The sequence below is a fragment of the Heliconius melpomene genome, chromosome 11 (assembly GCF_056956725.1).
Source record: "Heliconius melpomene rosina isolate 202511_hmr_F chromosome 11, ASM5695672v1, whole genome shotgun sequence".
Taxonomy (NCBI): domain Eukaryota; kingdom Metazoa; phylum Arthropoda; class Insecta; order Lepidoptera; family Nymphalidae; genus Heliconius; species Heliconius melpomene.
In genome coordinates, this window is record NC_140399.1 from 12,176,219 (window position 1) to 12,188,011 (window position 11,793).

At 51.7% G+C, this 11,793-nt stretch overlaps 2 non-coding genes across 2 annotated transcripts; both read left to right on the forward strand.

Annotated features, from left to right (window-relative positions):
• Positions 1–1,955: 1,955 nt before the first annotated feature.
• Positions 1,956–3,874, forward strand: LOC146534960 (small subunit ribosomal RNA). Its single transcript, XR_014878504.1, has one exon. It is a non-coding gene; the product is annotated as a small subunit ribosomal RNA (ribosomal RNA).
• A 794-nt stretch (positions 3,875–4,668) lies between these two features.
• On the forward strand, positions 4,669–4,825 carry LOC146534961 (5.8S ribosomal RNA). The gene has a single exon (XR_014878489.1). It is a non-coding gene; the product is annotated as a 5.8S ribosomal RNA (ribosomal RNA).
• The last annotated feature ends 6,968 nt before the right edge of the window (positions 4,826–11,793 follow it).

Genomic DNA, 11,793 nt, shown 5'->3' on the forward strand with positions numbered 1-11,793 from the left:
ACCCGTCGCGTCGTCACGTGTCGCGCGCTGGCGGCGAGTTGCTCTGCAACCACCGCTGCGGCCGCGAAACTGTAGACGAACGAAGGCGGACGACGTCGAGCGTCGAGCGTCTCGAGGAGCGGCGCGCGTTCCACTCGCTCGACGAGTGGACGACGCGTGTGCGCTCACGATCGCGTCGGCCGTGTGCGTTATAACCACGAACTACGTGGGCTGCGCCGCCGAGCCGCGGCTCCGCTTCCGCTCAGTTCGTTCGCTTCAGTTAAACACTTAAACTTACAAGTGTAAAGTATACGAAATGCGTGCGAGTAGAGCGGGGCCGAGGCCAGGGCGGCGGGGAAAAAAAAATATTGGACTATTCATTACACGAACGACCCCTGTTCGATGCGAGCGAGCGAGCGAGCTTCAACTTAACATCTAAAGTTTGTTCTTTTCACTTTTCATCACACGAACGACCCCCGTTCGATGCGACCGCGAGCGTCGTCCCCGAGAACCTCCGTCTCGCGTTCTCGTATCGCGTATCGCGCGACGAACAATACACGAACACCGCCCCGCCGTCGGGTAAGACGAGCTAAAGCTTCAACTTAACATCTAAAGTTTGTTCTTTTTTTTTTTACTTTTCATTACACGAACGATCCCCGACCGATGCCGCCGAAGTAATTCTAATTTATTATTAGCGTATACAAACTTACATTCACTAATCTGTCTATCTTCTATATTCTACATATATTCAATATATATAAAAGGACTTGTACTCCTCACTGACACTGAGGTAAGAGCGCACGCACAGCCGCGGTAACCGCTGTGCCGCGTAGAAAAGTGACATTTGGACAGATGTTTAATTTTTTCGTAATCTGGACATCCACTAAGAAGTAAAACAAACAGGCTTAGTAATTAAATATTGTAGTAAAGGTGTTGTAGCATTAGTTTGACACCGACTTCAAAATTATAAAATCTTTATATAATTATTTTTCACTTTTTAGTTCGTTGTTAGAAGTCGGTTTTTGTTTTTGTTAAAAATTAATTTATTTTACGATTTTTAGTGATGGGTAGATCTTAAAATGATGCTTCTTGAACGAGTGGTGATGGTGGTGGTAGTGGTTGTCAACGAGTGTTGTGATTGTTCTATGTAAAACTTCATTTAATTAGCTATTATTTTTGTGCAAAGTTACATTTTGGTATATTGACAAGAACAAACATAAAAAGTATTCGGGTGAATTCGGAATCTCCCTTTTTTGAAGTTGGTTGAAAATGAGAACATCCTCTTTTTTGAGATTGGTTGAAAAGAAATGCAACGATCAGGAATCTCACTTCTGACATCAATTTAAAAAGTTTTTGCTTGTAACTATTACAGTATAATTAATTTTTGACCAAAAAAAACAAACTTTCTCAATTTTCTCCGGATTCCATAATCGAAACCTAACCAAACTTTCACCAAATTATCCTTGAAGTGTATCCTTTCAAATAAAAAAAGAATCATCAAAATCGGTTGGCGCGACATTGAGTTATTCGGCTATTAGTCGCGCACATGCATAATGCAAATTTAAGACTTATGTGATTTTCTCATGGATACCATTGTCAGACATGGACCAAAAAAAAATGGGACCATTCGGGAAGCTATACCTTTCAAATAAAAAAGTTACCCAGTTAAAAGTTATGAGGTAACAAACATTAAAAAAAAAAAAAAATAAAAAAAAAATAAAAAAAAATAAAAAAAACAGTCGAATTGATACCCTCCTTTTCTTACAGAAGTCGGTTAAAAATACAGTCGAATTGATAACCTCCTTTTCCTACAGAAGTCGGTTAAAAAATAAACATACAGTCGGATTGATAACCTCCTGCTAAAAACATTTTCTTGTTTATGTCGCAGTAGTATGTTCGCCATTTGCAAATGCTAATGATACCATTGCCATATCAAAACATAATCCTACTCTTGTACTTTAAATACCGGTTACATAAACTGTTTCTTATATCGAAACACATTTTATCACGGTACCTTGCATACATGAAATATTATAAAAAAGTTATTTATTAAACATTAAGTAACTAAATCATGAATTAAAATTAAATTTAAAAAAAAAATACAGTAAATTAGATCTTACTCAGTTACTTGGATAACTGTAGTAATTCTAGAGCTAATACATGCAATCAGAACTCTGACCAGTGATGGGATGAGTGCTTTTATTAGATCAAAACCAATCGACGGAGGGCTTCGCGTCCGAAGTCGTTAATTTTGATGAATCTGGATAACTTTTGCCGATCGCATGGTCAAGTACCGGCGACGCATCTTTCAAATGTCTGCCTTATCAACTTTCGATGGTAGTTTCTGCGACTACCATGGTTGTCACGGGTAACGGGGAATCAGGGTTCGATTCCGGAGAGGGAGCCTGAGAAACGGCTACCACATCCAAGGAAGGCAGCAGGCGCGCAAATTACCCACTCCCGGCACGGGGAGGTAGTGACGAAAAATAACGATACGGGACTCTTTCGAGGCCTCGTAATCGGAATGAGTACACTTTAAATATTTTAACGAGGAACAATTGGAGGGCAAGTCTGGTGCCAGCAGCCGCGGTAATTCCAGCTCCAATAGCGTATACTAAAATTGTTGCGGTTAAAAAGCTCGTAGTTGCATTTGTGCGCCGCGCTGTCGGTGCACCGCATCCGCGGTGATACTGACACGTCTGCGGAGCATATCGTCGGTGAGCCGGCGGTAAAACGCCGGTTCAATATCAAAATCCTATCGCGGTTCTCTTCGGTGAGTGTCGAGATGGGCCGACAATTTTACTTTGAACAAATTAGAGTGCTCAAAGCGGGCTCAAAATGCCGCTTGAATATTTCGTGCATGGAATAATAGAATATGATCTCGGTTCTATTTTGTTGGTTTTCAGAACTCCGAGGTAATGATTAATAGGGATAACTGGGGGCATTCGTATTGCGACGTTAGAGGTGAAATTCTTGGATCGTCGCAAGACGAACATCAGCGAAAGCATTTGCCAAAGGTGTTTTCATCAATCAAGAACGAAAGTTAGAGGTTCGAAGGCGATTAGATACCGCCCTAGTTCTAACCGTAAATATGTCGTCTAGCGATCCGCCGACGTTAATACAATGGCTCGGCGGGCAGCTTCCGGGAAACCAAAGATTTTGGACTCCGGGGGGGAGTATGGTTGCAAAGCTGAAACTTAAAGGAATTGACGGAAGGGCACCACCAGGAGCGGAGCCTGCGGCTTAATTTGACTCAACACGGGAAATCTCACCAGGCCCGGACACCGGAAGGATTGACAGATTAACAGCTGTTTCTTGATTCGGTGGGTGGTGGTGCATGGCCGTTCTTAGTTGGTGGAGCGATTTGTCTGGTTAATTCCGGTAACGAACGAGACTCTAGCCTGCTAAATAGGCGTCGTCATTTAGGTGTGCGCGATTTCGGTCGCGCAACTCACTGGCGACGTATTAAAATTCTTCTTAGAGGGACCGGCGTCTTCGAGCCGCACGAGATTGAGCAATAACAGGTCTGTGATGCCCTTAGATGTCCTGGGCCGCACGCGCGCTACACTGAAGGAATCAGCATGTTCTCCCTGGCCTAGAGGCCCGGGCAACCCGTTGAAACTCCTTCGTGCTGGGGATTGGGGTTTGCAATTATCCCCCATAAACGAGGAATTCCTAGTAAGCGCGAGTCATAAGCTCGCGTTGATTACGTCCCTGCCCTTTGTACACACCGCCCGTCGCTACTACCGATTGAATGATTTAGTGAGGTCTTCGGACCGACACGCGGTGGCTTCACGGCCGTCGGCGTTGCTGGGAAGTTGACCAAACTTGATCATTTAGAGGAAGTAAAAGTCGTAACAAGGTTTCCGTAGGGGAACCTGCGGAAGGATCATTAACGTGTTTGTGTGTTGTCGAAATACATCACACATAACAAAGATATATGATTACACAAAAAAACGCGATGAGAGCGAAAGCGCCCGCGCAACATTTTCGACGAAAAGACAACAAATCGAGAGCACACGACGGTGCATCGCGTCGCCACAGAGCGGAACAGTGTCGCCGGCGCGCGCGCGCGCTCCCAGCAAACTTGCTGTGTGCTGCACGTGCGTGTTAGGTGGTCGGCTCGGCGAGCCGGCGGTGGAACGCGATCGACGCAGACCGGTGAGAATCCGCGCCGCGAGTCGATCGCACCGCTGCCGACAGGTTCGCCGCTATACGAGTCCACACCACCATAGGCGTGTATACTTTTCGCTAGTCGGCGACGAGATGATGTCGTGTGTCGTCCTCGTCGAAACTGCGGGGGCGGTCGTTCTCCGCTATATACTATAATGCGGTCGGACGGGGGACGGACGGACGTCGCGCCGCGGCAGTCGAGAGCTCTACGTTTGCCCGTATTGCGAACGACTCCGCGCCGACAGATGTCCGTGTCCCTGTCTGTAGTGTGTCCGTGATCGCGCCGGCATCGTCTCCTCCGCACACTCGTGCGTGGTGGGCGTGGCCCGGCGCCGATCGTTGTAGATCACAAACAAACAAACAAATTGAACATCCATGATCTCTACGCACGTCGTCTCCGACGAGTCCACGTGCGGCGAGTGTGGTTGGTGACAATTTTCGTGACACGTTTCAAACATTTTTAAACATGTTATTTTTGCGTTGGTCTTTACTGATCGCGCAAAATAAACAAACCACTACCCTGAACGGTGGATCACTTGGCTCGCGGGTCGATGAAGAACGCAGTTAACTGCGCGTCATAGTGTGAACTGCAGGACACATTTGAACATCGACATTTCGAACGCACATTGCGGTCCGTGGGGTTACATCCAGGACCACTCCTGTCTGAGGGCCGGCTGCATAAAAACAAATGCCACACTGTACGCTGACCGCGTACAAATGGCGGTTCCGTCGAGTGCGAGCGCACAGCTCGCTATCGCGGTCCGTTCAAATATGCGACCAACCAATGTCGTGCGCCGCGCCGCCTCCCCGGTGGCCGGCGCCGACTCGCTTCGCAACACACTTGTGCGAACGGCAATGCGAGTACACCTCGCATTGCCGACGGAGGAGGCGCGACCCGTTCTCTCCTGTACCCTTCGAGATAAAAATCAGAGGGTCCACGGGAGTTGAACTAGTGCCGCGCCGAATCCGGTGTGCGCGCACGCGAGATAGAGATGTCTCCGTGCGTTCACGCTCGCGCGTCTCGCGTATAGCGCGAGTATAGTGGGTAGCGTACGCTCAGTAGGCGAACTCGACGTCCGAAGTGCGCGTCGACGCCGACGCTCGTCGGGGGAGGAGGGTGGCGGAAGTGTGAGATACGGCGGCGGATCGTCGCTGTGATCGAACGCGTCCAACGCCCGCCCCGCGAGATCGGCGCCTTCGCGCCGACGGCTATCGCGTCTGCCTCGTTTTTTTATCGTTGGCCTCAGATCAGGGAGGATCACCCGCCGAATTTAAGCATATTAGTAAGCGGAGGAAAAGAAACTAACCAGGATTTCCTTAGTAGCGGCGAGCGAACAGAAAATAGCCCAGCACTGAATCCCGCGGTTGTAACGATCGCGGGAGATGTGGTGTTCGGGAGGTCCCGCTTTCTCGTCGTCGCCACTCCTGTCCAAGTTCGTCTTGAACGGGGCCGTTTTCCCGTAGAGGGTGCCAGGCCCGTAGCGACGGAGCGAGACGGCGAGAGGGACTCTCCTCAGAGTCGGGTTGCTTGAGAGTGCAGCCCTAAGTGGGTGGTAAACTCCATCTAAGGCTAAATATTACCGCGAGACCGATAGCGAACAAGTACCGTGAGGGAAAGTTGAAAAGAACTTTGAAGAGAGAGTTCAAGAGTACGTGAAACCGTTCAGGGGTAAACCTGCGAAACTCGAATGAACGAACGGAGAGATTCACCGTCATTCGGCGGCGTACGGGCGTGCGCCTCGATGTGGCGCACCGTCACTCGCGTGGCGTTCTAGCGCTGCACGGGTCGCGTCCGTCGACGTCCGCCGACGGCGTGCACTTCTCTCTCAGTAATACATCGCGACCCGTTCGACGTCGGCCTAAGCGCCGTCCGGGAGCCCTGCGGTGTCGCCTAAACAGCGATGCCGCAGGACCGTGACGGACCGCCGGCCGGCTATCGGACGGTATTTACGACAAATACGATTCGCGCACGCGCCTCGCGCGCGTCCGGCCCGACGCAAGCTCTAACGTCGTCCTCCGACGTCCTGCCCGAGTGCGGACGTTGGAGCGGCGTTGCTGTTGTCGCTGCCGTGCTGTCTCGGACCGTGCGCGTATCAGTCTGCGATGATTCATTTTCGGGCACTCGCAGGACCCGTCTTGAAACACGGACCAAGGAGTCTAGCATGTGTGCGAGTCATTGAGTTTATATTGAAAATAATTCACAAAACTGAAAGGCGCAACGAAAGTGAAGGCGCGCGCTCGTCGCGCGCTCAGGGAGGATGGAGCGTCGGTCTCGATCGATCTCCCGCACTCCCGAGGCGTCTCGTTTCCAATCCGTGAATGCAGGCGCGCTCTGAGCACAGATGCTGGGACCCGAAAGATGGTGAACTATGCCTGGTCAGGTCGAAGTCAGGGGAAACCCTGATGGAGGACCGTAGCGATTCTGACGTGCAAATCGATCGTCGGAACTGGGTATAGGGGCGAAAGACTAATCGAACCATCTAGTAGCTGGTTCCGTCCGAAGTTTCCCTCAGGATAGCTGGCGTCGATTATTAACAGTCCCATCCGGTTAAAGCGAATGATTAGAGGCATTGGGGCCGAAACGACCTCAACCTACTCTCAAACTTTAAATGGGTGAGAACTCCGGCTTACTCGAACGATGAAGCCGGAGATCTGATGACGGTGCCAAGTGGGCCAATTTTGGTAAGCAGAACTGGCGCTGTGGGATGAACCAAACGTAGTGTTAAGGCGCCTAAAAAACGCTCATGGGACACCATGAAAGGCGTTGGTCGCTCATGACAGCAGGACGGTGGCCATGGAAGTCGGAATCCGCTAAGGAGTGTGCAACGACTCACCTGCCGAAGCAACCAGCCCTGAAAATGGATGGCGCTGAAGCGTTTTGCCTATACACTACCGTTACGGGCACGTGCGGCGCGCGTTACGCGTGCGTCTGCGTCATTATGCCGTAACGAGTAGGACGTGCGCGGCGGAGAGCGCAGAAGGGTCTGGGCGTGAGCCCGCTTGGAGCCTCCGTCGGTGCAGATCTTGGTGGTAGTAGCAAATACTCCAGCGAGGCCCTGGAGGACTGACGTGGAGAAGGGTTTCGCGTGAACAGTAGTTGCTCGCGAGTCAGTCGATCCTAAGCTCAAGGAGAGATCTTATGTCGATGTGGCGTGTTTACTCTTTTATATTTTACTATATGAAATTGAAAAATAACGCCCTTTGAGCGAAAGGGAATCCGGTTCCTATTCCGGAACCCGGCAGCGGAACCGTTTCATTAATCGTTCCCTCGTTTTTGAGCGAGTGTTCGACGGGGTAACCCAAACTGGCCTGAAGACGCCGCCGAGGGGTCCGGGAAGAGTTTTCTTTTCTGCCTGAGCGTTCGAGTTCCATGGAATCCTATAGAAGGGAGATATGGTTCGGAACGCGAAGAGCACCGCATTTGCGGCGGTGTCCGGATACTCTCTGCGGACCTTGAAAATTCAGGTGAGGGATGTACGTGGAGATGTCGCGCCGGTTCGTACCCATATCCGCAGCAGGTCTCCAAGGTGAAGAGCCTCTAGTCGATAAAATAATGTAGGTAAGGGAAGTCGGCAAATTGGATCCGTAACTTCGGAATAAGGATTGGCTCTGAGGACCGGGGCGTGTCGGGTTTGGACGGGAAGCGGATGCGGCCGGTGCCGGGCCTGGTCGATGCTGGTGCGCGTGTGCGCAGCGTGTTCGCGTCCCTGTAACAGGGGGCGTGCTCCGTTGTCGCAGCGTGTGTCCAGCGGAATCCGGACCCGCGTTCCGGCCTTCCGCGGATCTTCCTAGCCGTAAGGCCGTGTCGGTCTCGTCTCGTGCGCGATCGGCGCGGTTCTGTACGACCGCCGTTCAACGGTCAGCTCAGAACTGGCACGGACAAGGGGAATCCGACTGTCTAATTAAAACAAAGCATTGCGATGGCCCTCGCGGGTGTTGACGCAATGTGATTTCTGCCCAGTGCTCTGAATGTCAACGTGAAGAAATTCAAGCAAGCGCGGGTAAACGGCGGGAGTAACTATGACTCTCTTAAGGTAGCCAAATGCCTCGTCATCTAATTAGTGACGCGCATGAATGGATTAACGAGATTCCCGCTGTCCCTATCTACTTCGCGTCCGATCGTCGTGGCGAGCGGACGTGTGCAACTGCTCTCTTAGCTTTGTAGTGGGGATTTGTGGTTATCAATCCAAGAACTACAGTGTTTTAAGTGTTGTGTGTGCATTGGTGTGGTGCAAAGGATTCTTAAAGGTACTGTTACAGTTTTCAGTATTTTATAGCGCTTCAGGCAGAGGCACTGAATATTTAACCTCAAAAGCACGTGGTGCACATAACCTCTAAAAGCACGTGGTGTGAGCACGCGGTGCGAGCACGCGGTGTGAGCACGTGTCGGCATTGGCATTGACATTTGACGTCTCGGTTGACAGCTGTCAGTCGGTGACAGTCACTGTCGTGTCGGTGTTGCCACTGCTCGGGTGTTTAGTCAGTGACAGACACTTGGCAAGTGGCTGGCATGGCGGATGAAGAGGAAGGTGACAACTTTCAGAGGGCGCTGGGGAGGTTCATGGAGGCAGATGAGGGGGCGGGGGGTTTCGCCCCCCGGAGGTCTCTGGCGCGCACCCTCCCACAGGGGTTTAGCGCCTCTGTGGGAGGTGCAGAGGCGGAGGCAGAGGCGGCGAAGGCCCTGAGAGGTCAGGCGGGTTCTCCGCCATACGGCACCCCATTAGGGGGGGCAATAAAGAGGGCACTCACCTCTCCTTTGGAGGCGGAGAGTGCTGCTCTTAGGCGGAAAACCGGAAAGGGTGATGGTGCTCCACCAGTAGCGGGCATATTGGCGGGCATACCATCGGGTGGGGCGGGGAGTCAACCCGTCACTGCGATGCCGACTGCCCTTGCGGAAGCGACGGTTGAGGGTCTAACAGGCCTAGCAACCTCAGCGACCCAGGGCATTATGGACGCGGTGCGGGCAAAGGCTTCTCGGCTCAACAAAGACGAGGTGGCAGCGATTGGCGCACATACCGAAAGGTTAAGTGCAGTTATTGCCCATATGGCGGTGCGGCTGGCAGCCGCAGAGGCTAAACTTTCAGTGCAGCCTCTTGCGGTGGTTCCGACCGTGCAGCCTAAGGGCAATACGTACGCCAACATGCTGAGACTGCCTCAGCACAGGGAACCCATTGAGATGGGTGAGCGGGCGGAAGGTCCAGTGCTAGCGGTGTACCCGGCTGCTGAAAAGACTGGAGAATTTAAGTCGGCAGAGGAGACGAAGGCCGAACTTAAGAAGGCAATTGACCCGGCTAAACTGTTCGTCCAGGTGAGTCGGGTGAGGAAAGTGGGGAACGCTGGAGTGGTGGTGCAGACCACTAACGAAGCTGCTGCAAGCAGGCTCAAAGAGGCAATGCCGCCGAGCTTGAGAGTTGCGGAACCAAAGAGACGGCAACCATTAGTCTGTTTCAACAGACTAGATGGGAACCCAAGTTTTGAAGATATATTGGTAGCCCTGCATGATCAGAACTACAGGGAGGATAGTGCATGGCCGCTCTCAAGGATCCAGAGCGAAGCTAAAGGCGCCTTCAAGAAGAACCGTGCAGGCGGGGCAGCCACCGCGGTGATCTTTGCGTGCTCTGCAGCTTTGAGGGAGTCACTCTTGCAGAAGGGTCGGGTTTTCATCGGCTGGCAGGCTGTTGAAGTAACGGACTACATAATGGTTACGTGCTGCAACAAATGCCAGCAATATGGGCACCCTGAAAAGTTCTGCAGGTCGAAGGAGGTAGTTTGCGGACGCTGCGGAAATACTGGGCACAAGACGGAGGCATGCAAGTCGGCCTTCACATGCTGTGCAACATGCAAGCGGTTCGGGAAGAAAGGTAGTGAATCGCACAAGACAGCATCTAAGGATTGCCCAGCGAGGATGTTCGCGGAGAAAAGGAGCGTTGAAATGACACACTATGGATAAGCCGTCCATTATAAGCGTTGGGCAGCTGAACTTGCAAGGATCAGCAACGGCTACACAGGAGTTACCCATAATATGCAGGACACTGGAGTTGGATCTTGTACTAGTCCAGGAGCAATATTGCCAGACCAGGACTCTTCAGCACGGACCCACCTCCAAGGCGGGAATTATGGTGAACAACCAGCGATTGGCAGTTACTTTTCTTGATCATCTCAGCAACGACCATTGTGCAGTAGCTCATGTTTGCCACCAAGGTCTGAGTATTTACGTCATATCTATGTACTGTCAATACTCACACGACATTGCGGTACACCTACAGCATCTGACCCATGTACTGGACAAGCTGACGGGACAGAGAGTGTTAGTGGGCATGGACAGCAACGCTCATTCACCATTGTGGCACTGCGAAACCAGACAATATGTGGGAAGAGGACCGGATACGGAGTACAGGAAGACGCAGATGGAAAGTTTCATACTTGGAAGAGATCTTGCGATACAGAACGTGGAAGGTCAGCCTCCAACATTCTCAGGAGCAAACGGCTACTCTAACGTTGACTTGACGCTAACAAGCAGAGGAGTCTATGTGTCACAGTGGCGGGTACACGAAGGAGCAAGTGTCAGCGATCACCAGCTTATAACTTTTGTGGTCAACGGAACTGGAGCGCCAGACTCGGTGCACTGTGGCGAACAGCACATGCGATATCGCGATCATGGTGTTAACTGGGAGCGCTTTCGGGGTGTGCTGCATTGTAGAATGGGCCAACTATCGACACGGAAACCAGCAGCTAGCATATGTGAGGATTACAGTCGTATCCTTACTCGAACGGCTCAAGAGTGCCTGGGCACCCGGCAGGAAACTGGCAACCGCGGATATGAATGGTGGAACCCAGAGCTGGATAGGATGCGCCGCTCAGTCGGGAAAGCGCGTCGGGATTGGCAGCAGTCACGCAAGAGGAAGAGCAGCCGCGAACCGGAGCTGCATGACTCCCTGCGTCGTGCCAGAATCCAGTACAAGGAAGCGATGAGAAATGCTGAGATAGCTTACTCTCGTGGAATAGCGGAAACCGGCAACGACGATCCGTGGGGGTTGGCGTACCGTGTCTGTTCGGGCAGGATACGTCCTCCCTCCAACGTCATGCATGGTATTCGCTTACTGGAGGAAGTCAACACCACCACAGCTGAGGCAACAATGACGGGTCTGCTGTCGACGCTGTGTCCGGATGACGACCCCCGTCACGACACTTCGTATCACAGAGCGGTAAGAATAGCTGCAGCATGCTCTCCCGGAGGGAAGAACTCAGAATTGCCAAGTCGTAAGTGTCTTGAGCAAATCATTAAGGATCTGCCAAATACTGCGCCCGGTCTGGACGGAATCACTGCAAAGATCATCAAGCATGCATGGAGAGCCAGTGGAGCAGAGATGCTCCTAATGTACTCTGCGTGTTTGGACGAAGGCATATTTCCAGATGTTTGGAAAGAGGGGAAGCTCCTGGTCCTGCCAAAGGGAAACGATCGACCGCTCTCGGATCCAAAGGCGTATAGGCCGATTACTCTTCTGCCTATCCTGGGAAAGATATTAGAACGCCTAATTATAGCTTGCGCTCCTAGCCTGCAGGGAAACATTTCTTCTTCGCAGCATGGTTTTGCTCGTGGAAAGTCTACGGTCACAGCATTGCATGCAGTACTTGACCGAG